The following is an 8754-nucleotide window of genomic DNA, read 5'->3' as shown; positions in this document are numbered from 1 at the left end:
AGAGTTGTATGAGCCCCTAATAAAATGATTTAAAAAAAAAGAAAGGAACCTGTGGGTTTGAATTGCTGACCTTGTGGTTAGCAACCAAACAGTTAATGCACTGCTCTATCCAGATTCTTGGGTGAAACAAATGTAAAGGAATGCATGAATCTATCCATCCAATGTCAACAAATTTCAAGAAGGATAAGCTGAGGGATTCACACTAGAAATGTTGTAATAATACTCCGAAAACTAGTGATATAGACAGAATTTGAAAGTAGCCAGAGAGAATCAAATTGTGCACAAATGGATCTTCAATGAATTTACTGAGCACTTTGGGTGGCGCAGAGTGTTAAACACTAGCAAGGTTGCAGTGTAAACACATTCAGAGAAGATTTTGCAGAAGGTGTGGCAAACTATGCCCTCAAAGTCACAGCCATTATAAACCCAATAGAGTTTATTTCTACACTGAAATGTAAGGGTGTTTCGATTCTCACTACTTTTTTCTCATCCACTCAGAAACCATGGAGGTCAGAAGATAATCTTATGACATATTTAAAATGCTAAAAGAAAATTTAAGAGATCAGGAATTTTGCATGTTGAAGAAAATCTCATTAATTCTATAGAAATTAAGAGAATCCCAAACTAAACAAAAGCTAAGGAGATCTCAAATTGTCCTACAAGAGATGCTATGAGATGCCCTACAGAGTGAACTGAGAGGACACTAAATAGTGACTTGAAGAAATGTAGAGAAATAATTATTTCCAGTAGGGGTGATTTCAGGCGAAGATAAATTTTATGTTATCTTTGGCTTGTAAATATACTTATTTTTTCTAACATCATTCAAAAAATATTTTAAATGTATATAAAATATAAATGGTTTCTATGGTATAAAGATGTAGTTTCTGACAGCAGCCCAAATTAAAAGGGAAGAGCAGTATGGGAATAAAATTTGTGGTCTTCATTAAACAAAGTGGGTAGCAATTAAACTGGGTTTTGTAGATTTAGGATTTTAAATGTAATTACTATGGAAAATATCTAAGGTATGTGTTTTGTACTCATGTACATACTATATATTAAATATATTATATTCTTAATATATTACATATATAATCAAAAGGAAACAAAAAGACAATAAAATGATTCATTCAAAATAAATAACAATTTAATACAAATAGCTAAACACAAAGATGATAAAATTGGAGGAAATAAAGGATAAAAAAAATTAGACACAGAGATAAATAAAAAATGAAAGAAGCCTTTACTTATCAATAAGGAGATATAAAAAAGACCAACCAACTCAAGAAAAATACCCAGCATGACTAGTCATTTGGGAAATGCAAACAAAACCTCAAAGAATTACTGCATAGTTCCCAATGGTGTCGTTATTATGGAAATGAAAGATAACGAGAGTCGCAAGAACTCACCTAGACACTTGTACATCAATGCTCATTGTGATGCTATCCAGAATAACAAAACATTATATAAAACATTTGACTATTATCCAGTCACACATGCACACACACAAATTAAATCAAGTTCTAATGCATGTAAGAGCTTGGCTGAACCTTGGAAGAGTTATGCTAATGGAATAAACCCCAAAGAAAACTGAAAAATATTTCATGATCCCATTTATATGAACTATCTACATAGATAAATAGAAGCTAGATTAGTAATTATCACAGAGTGAAGGCAAAGTGTATTTAGGGTGATGACAAAATTTTGAAAATACAGCGGTGAAGGATTCATAAAATTGGTAATATGATTATGCACTTGAATATGATTTAAATGGCAAAATTAATGTTCTGTATATTTCACCACAATTAAAAACAATTGAAAAATTAAATATTTAAGCCCCTGGCATCAGGTCTTCATTTTTCCCCTTCCTCCCTGCTCCCCCCTCCCTCATGAGCCCTTGAAATATTTTCTCCCCGCTCCCACTACCATGACTCAAATTTGACCCTGCAAGTCTAGCTAGACCAGAGGATGTACATTGGTACACATAGGAACTGAAAATACAGGGAATCCAGGGCGGACGAGCCCTACAGGACCAGTGGTGTGAGTGGCGAAACAGGGAGGGTAAAGGGAGAATGGGTAGGGAAGAGGGAACCAATTACAAGGAACTATATGTTACCTCCTTCCTGGGGGACAGACAACCAAAAAGTGGGTGAAGGGAGACGTTGGACAGGGCAAGATATGACAAAATACCAATTTATAAACTATCAAGGGCTCATGAGGGAGGGGGGAGTGGGGAGGAAGGGGAAAAATGAGGACCTAATGTCGGGGGTTTAAGTGGAGAGAAAATGTTTTGAGAATGATGTACAAATGTGCTTTACATAATTGATGTGTATATGGATGTGTTAACAGTTGTATGAGCCCCTAATAAAATGTTTTAAAAGAATTATTTTGTCATATCTTGCGCTGTCCGACGTCTCCATTCACCCACTTTTTGGTTGTCCATCCCCCAGGGAGGAGGTCACATGTAGATCCTTGTAATCGGTTCCCTCTTTCCAACTCACTCTCCCTCTACCCTCCCAGTATCACCACTCACACCACTGGTCCTGAAGGGATCATCCGCCCGGGATTCCCTGTGTTTACAGTTCCTATCTGTAACAGTGTACATCCTCTGGTTTAGCCAGACTTGCAAGGTAGAATTCAGATCATGATAGTGGGGGGAGGGAGGAAGCATTTAGGAGCTAGAAGGTAAACGAGCTGCCATCTAGCTCAGAAGCAACAAAGCCCACATGGAAGAAGCACACCAGCCTATGGAAGGGCTCAAGTATAAGGCATCATCAGAACAAAAAATCTTACCATAGGGAATGATGGGGGGAGTGCGGACTGGAGACCCAAAGCCCATTTGTAGGCCACTGGAGATGCCCTTGCAGAGGGATCTCAGGGGGGCGATGAACCAGACAGGGTGCGATGTAGTAAAGATGAAAAGAATTTTTTAAGTCAGAAATTAAAGGGATAAAGTGATAGTCTTTAAACAAAACAGTGAGAGTCTTTAAACAAAACATATCAGTATTTATATAAATTGTACATGCTCTAAATATGTCAATTAAAAGATTTCAAAAGTGAACCGACAATTTATCCACAAAAATCCAAGTTAAATATATGATTTGGCAAGTTAACAGTAAAGTGATAGGAAAATACATACTATGTAAAAGAAAGCATGTGTACTATAAAAATATAAGGCAAAGGATACTTCAGAGCAAATAAAATTACAAGAAAAAACACAGTACTATACAATAATAAGGCCACATATCCAAGATGACATAGAATTTTCAACTTGTATATGTGTAAGCATAAAAGACACAAACCAAAAAGCAGATGTTGTTTTTGCTAGGTGCCATCTAGTTGGTTCTGAGCATAGCAACCTTGTCCACAACAGAATGAAACAGTGCCGGTCCTGCACCAACTTCACAATTGTTCCTATGCTTGAGCCTTGTTGCAACACTGTTGTAATCCGTCTCCTTTGAGGGTCTTCCTCTTTTTGCTGCTCCTCTACTTTAACAAACTTGATGTCCTCTTCAAGAACTGGTCATTCCCGACAACATGTCCACAGTATGTAAGAGGAAATCTCGCCAGCTTTACCGCTGAGAAGTACTCTGGCCATACTTTTTCCAAGATAGATTTGTCCCTTATTCCATGTCCTCTTCTGAGTACAGCCTAAACCTCTGGCTGCTCCCTATCAATGTACTGCTGGCATCATTAATCTTCAGCAAATTATCTTCAGGAAAACTTTATTTGGGTAAACATATATTTGCATAGTGGTTACGCATTGGGCTAGATTTTGCAACGTTCACAATTCAAAAGCACTCTGAGGGAGAAAGACAGGGCTCTCTACTCCCATAAAGAAGTTACGGTCTCTGAAACTCTAAGAAGACAGTGGTACCCTGTCTTATAGGGTGTCTATGATTCAGCATCAACGCGACAGTGAGTTTGATTTGAATATCAATAACATTTTTCTATAATTTGAGTATTATGTTGGTTGCTTTTTTTCTTTTGAATGGGTACAAATATGGATTTCTTTGAGTCAATTGGCCAAGTAGCTGTTTTCCAAATTTCTTGTCATGAATCAACATGTTTCCAGTGTTTCTTCAGCTTGTTGAAATATTTCAATTGGTATGCTACCAAATCCTGGAGCCTTATTTTTGGTATTGTCTTCGGTGAAGATTAGACTTCTGCTTTCAGTACCATTCTCCTGAAGTAGTATAATATTGACTATGGACATATGGAAGTTAAGAATAGACAATAGATCCAAATGGACATATGGAACGTAGGTTATAGATCTCCAGAATTATGGTTGACGATCTTAACACAGATACTCTCAGAATTTCATTAAATTCATACAGTATACAGGAAAACTGAACATCAGGAAAGTGTACATAATTTAAAAGTTTTGAATTTCCTATGCAATAACACAAAAGAAAACAAATTCAAATACACATAGACCATTCACTGAGAAAATTTTACCAAATATTTTTGAAAGTGGAATCATACACAGTATATTCTCTGACCACAATAGAATTCACTTAGAAACTGAAACAGAGGAAAATTAGGTACTATTTCAAACAACAACAAAAAATTAGTACAGTGTATCATCGTTGTTGGGAACACTAAAATTGCAAAAGAATGCTTTCAATCAATCACTATTATTCAAATTTTTGCGTCAACTACCAAAGCCATTGGTGAAAAAATTCTACCAATTTTTTAAATTTGAAATTGATCAAATATGCAATCCAATGAATTGATATGTATTGGTGATAGTTGATGTGTAGGGGGAAAAATCAAGGATTTCTATTATTTTTTAATCCAAATTGAAAATATTATACTGCCCCAAAGCCAGTGTAATAAGGTTTAAAAACAAGGAAAAGAAAGGCATTCAGATTGGAAATAAAGAATACACCTTTGTTTGTAAACAATAGGTTTGTCTACATGGCAAATTCCAAGGAAATGAAATAGAATACTAAACTTCTAAAACTAATTATCGAGGTTTTAAGAATATAGGTTATAGGACCATCATACACACAAAATCAGTCTTGTATATACTAACACAGGCAATTGGAAGCAAGGAAAAGTTAGTGAGGTAAACGCATTAGTTTATTGGGAACTACAATGAAAGCATAATTTTGTAGATTATATACTATCATTCCCCTATATTTTTATCAAAATGACAGTAATAGAATATATTAGTGAATAGATGTGGAATAAAAAGAATAATACAAAGTAAGAACTAACATAAAAAAGAAGGGGAAAATGGTGTTGTCCATGATGATTGGCAGAGGAAAGGCACAAGGAGGTGGGATGGAATTACTCTTCTCTAATCATCTGATAAAAGAATAAGCTCCTTCTAGGATGATTCCTGGAAGTGACTTTGGCTTTGAGCTAGATTAGAAATATTCCAATCCAAAAGTTTTGCTGAACTTGCTTTGTTCTCCCATTTTTCTTCTGATGGTTCAAATAAAACCTCTCTGGAAAGATCATGTTTTTTAAAAGAAGAAAAAAAGAAAAGAATATCAAAGGACCGGTATATGTGCTTTCTTTTGGGAAGCACACTCTCAACTGTACATTTTGATAACTATCACATTAATTTCCTTGAAACATCTACATATTTAGTTTCTATCATTCAGCTAATGGAGAATTCTTGCCCCTTTGAAATGGCAAAGTCCTTGTGTAGCACACTACTCCACTAACCTTACCTTTTCATGATGAAGGAAGAAATTCAACCTGAATAATTAAGGATCATTGCTTTCATTAATAATATATTAATATTATAATTAGAGAGTGAAAATCATGTTTTTAAAATAATATATTCATATCAATAATGTGTACATGCATATAGCATGCATAGTGCATGTAGGAATCAATTATATAAAAACTGTATAGCATCTATGATATTTGCATGAAAATATTCACACTCTTAAATTCAGTAAAATGCAACTTGCTGAAATAAAATTGTTGCTCTGACTATCATAATAAATGAAAATGCAAATATCTTAAATATAACCTTTGAAATAATTAATTCCCTTACTAGGAGAAGGTTCTTGAAATTTGCAAATCAGACAGATATATATCTAAATCTGATCTTTGGCTATCACTTGCTATAATATTTTGGAAAACTACTTAACTCTTTGAGCTTTGGTTACTTTATAACAATTACTCTAATAAACAAATTATAGAGTTGATATGGGCATGGAAGAAGATAATGAGTATAATTTCAGGAATAGTTTAAGCCCCAGAGAGTTTGCAAATCTTGTCATTATTATTTCCCTTTGGCGTTTGTCCAGGAGTCCTGGTGGATGAGTGAACTACAAAATCACCAGCCCCTCTGTAGGTAAAAGATGGGGATATCTACTTGCTGAAAAGATTTACTCAGACAAGCACGGGTCAGAATTGACTTGATGGCAGTGATAGATACATATATCACTGATACATTAAAACTAATAAGTAATTTCCTTAGTGTTGCTCAAAATATATGGAACTGATACATTAAAAACTAAGTTTCGGAACACTTAACATATCCTTCAGGGCAGTTATAAATCTGTTTTTAAAGAAGCTTGCTATTATTTTAATATATTCTCAATTCTACTTTGTTTAAACAAGTTTTTTGTCCCAATGAATTTATGAGGAAATATGTTGAACCCATCACACTCATTTATAACCCTAAGTATATGTATTGATGTTAAAACAAAATAATGTCTTATAAGAGAAAAATGTAATAAAAGTGTTTATGCATCTATATAAAGCTAATTATTTTTCACAACTATAGCCCACAGCTTGTGTGTCAGTTTGTTGTACTATGGTGGCATATATGTTTCTATGATTCCACTAGCTATGTCACTGCTATTTCAAATATCACAGGGTCATCCAAGTGAACAGCTCTTGGTACAATTTCCAGAGTAAAAACAGATTATGAAGAAGAAGAGAGTTTCCTCTTAAAAACTAATTATAAGCAACAGAATATTGTCAGCTATATTTAAAATCTTAGGATTAGGAGAAGAACGGAATAGCCCTGCAAGATGAGCCCTTCAGGCCAGAAGGCATGTGAAGTATGATTTAAGAAGAGTTTCCGAAATTAGAGTAAACCATAATAGCCAGAGTACTCCTTAGAGACAATGAAGGCAGGGTTTTGACTTACATACTTTGGACATGTCAGGAGAGACCAATCCTTGGAGAAGGACATCATGCTTGGTAAAGTAAAGGGATAGCTAAAGAGAAGAAAACCCTCTATGAGATGAATTGATACAGTGGCTGCAACAGTGCACTCAGGAACAGAATCAGGCCGTGTTTCACTCTGTTACGTAGGGTCACTACAGGTCGGAACCACCAATAACAACAACTACAACATAATGGGGTAAATGGAGTAAAGCTTTGGAGACATTAAATTTCTCATGGGCACCACTCATAATGAGAAGAAACATCACAGCAGAATGTGAAATGCATATAGTATGAGTATAGAGAAATTGGAAGTTGTCAAAAATGAAATGGGACGCATAAAGATTGATATCTCAGACATTACTAAGTTAAAATGGACTGGTATTGACAATTTTGAATCAGACGAGAATGTGGTATACTGTGGAGGAAATGACATACTAAGGGCAATTGCCCAAAAGAATTTTCAAATCTGTCTTGAAGTACAATGCTACTCGATTTGGGATAACTATAGATAACATCAAGGGCATCATTCATCATGGCTCCAACATAAGAACAATCAGTTCCTGAATCATAACCCTGCTCAATACTCACCTCCATGAAATGATCACTCAAGATAAGCAAAGTGCGGTGAACAAAGCAAATGGTGCCAGGCTATCAATCGAAATGGTCTGGGTCTTAAAGACTTGTATTCAAATAAGCAGACATCTAAGTGATGAGTTAACTAGGTCCACACAGAAGAAGCATATCAGCATGTGTGACCCAAAAAAGAAAATTACAAAATTTGAATAGGTTTAGGAGAAAAGCATCAGAGCAAAAATTATGAACATCCAATTTGTGGAGGGCTAATAGGGATGATGAGAGTCCAAACCCATCCTCAGAGCATCTTGTCAGACTGAGCCACTAGCGGACCCACTCTAGCCACAGGCCAAGATTCTTGAACAGCCTTACTATCAGCCAGAGACCACTGTGATCTTGATTATGCTGGATCAACTTTGAGGCCTGGCCAGTTGACCACCCTACAGACACGACCTGAATTTGTTCTGGGTGCAAGTGTCCCTTACCAGTTACATGACAAATTACCACCCTGACTTTTTTCATGTTGTTGGGGTCTTTTCCTTCTTATACATTATTTGTATTTTTGTCTGTATACAATTGTGATTTTATCCTAACCACCTTAGTCCAATTTTGTTTTTTATTGTTTTCTGTTGGATCTCCCAGCTGTGAAGCACAGGAGGAGTGAATGCAAAATGATAATAAGTTGCACAAGAGGTTATGGGACTACAGAGAGGGTTATAGGGAAGGTAAGGGGACTTTCAGAATCAGTAATGAAGATGGGATGGGGAGGGAGCACTTGAACAGATTGTGATTGCATAACTCATCTTAGAGGCAATTTAACCATGGAAAAGGGGAATGCTCTAAAATTAATGTGCAGGTAATTGTGCAATTTTCCTTGATATGATTGACTGGGTGAACTATTGAATTATATGATATGCAAATTACTTGCCAATAAAACTTAAAAATATCATTCGTGAAGAAAGAAAAAGGTCATTTAAAAGACAGGAAAGAAAGAAAATATCAAATTGAACATCAGAAAGGACTCTGAAACTTGTTTGTATT

Source organism: Echinops telfairi, unplaced genomic scaffold (genome assembly GCF_000313985.2).
Source record: "Echinops telfairi isolate 266 unplaced genomic scaffold, ASM31398v2 ScPeMD7_5426;HRSCAF=6270, whole genome shotgun sequence".
NCBI lineage: Eukaryota > Metazoa > Chordata > Mammalia > Afrosoricida > Tenrecidae > Echinops > Echinops telfairi.
Note: the sequence above shows the minus strand (reverse complement) of the source record.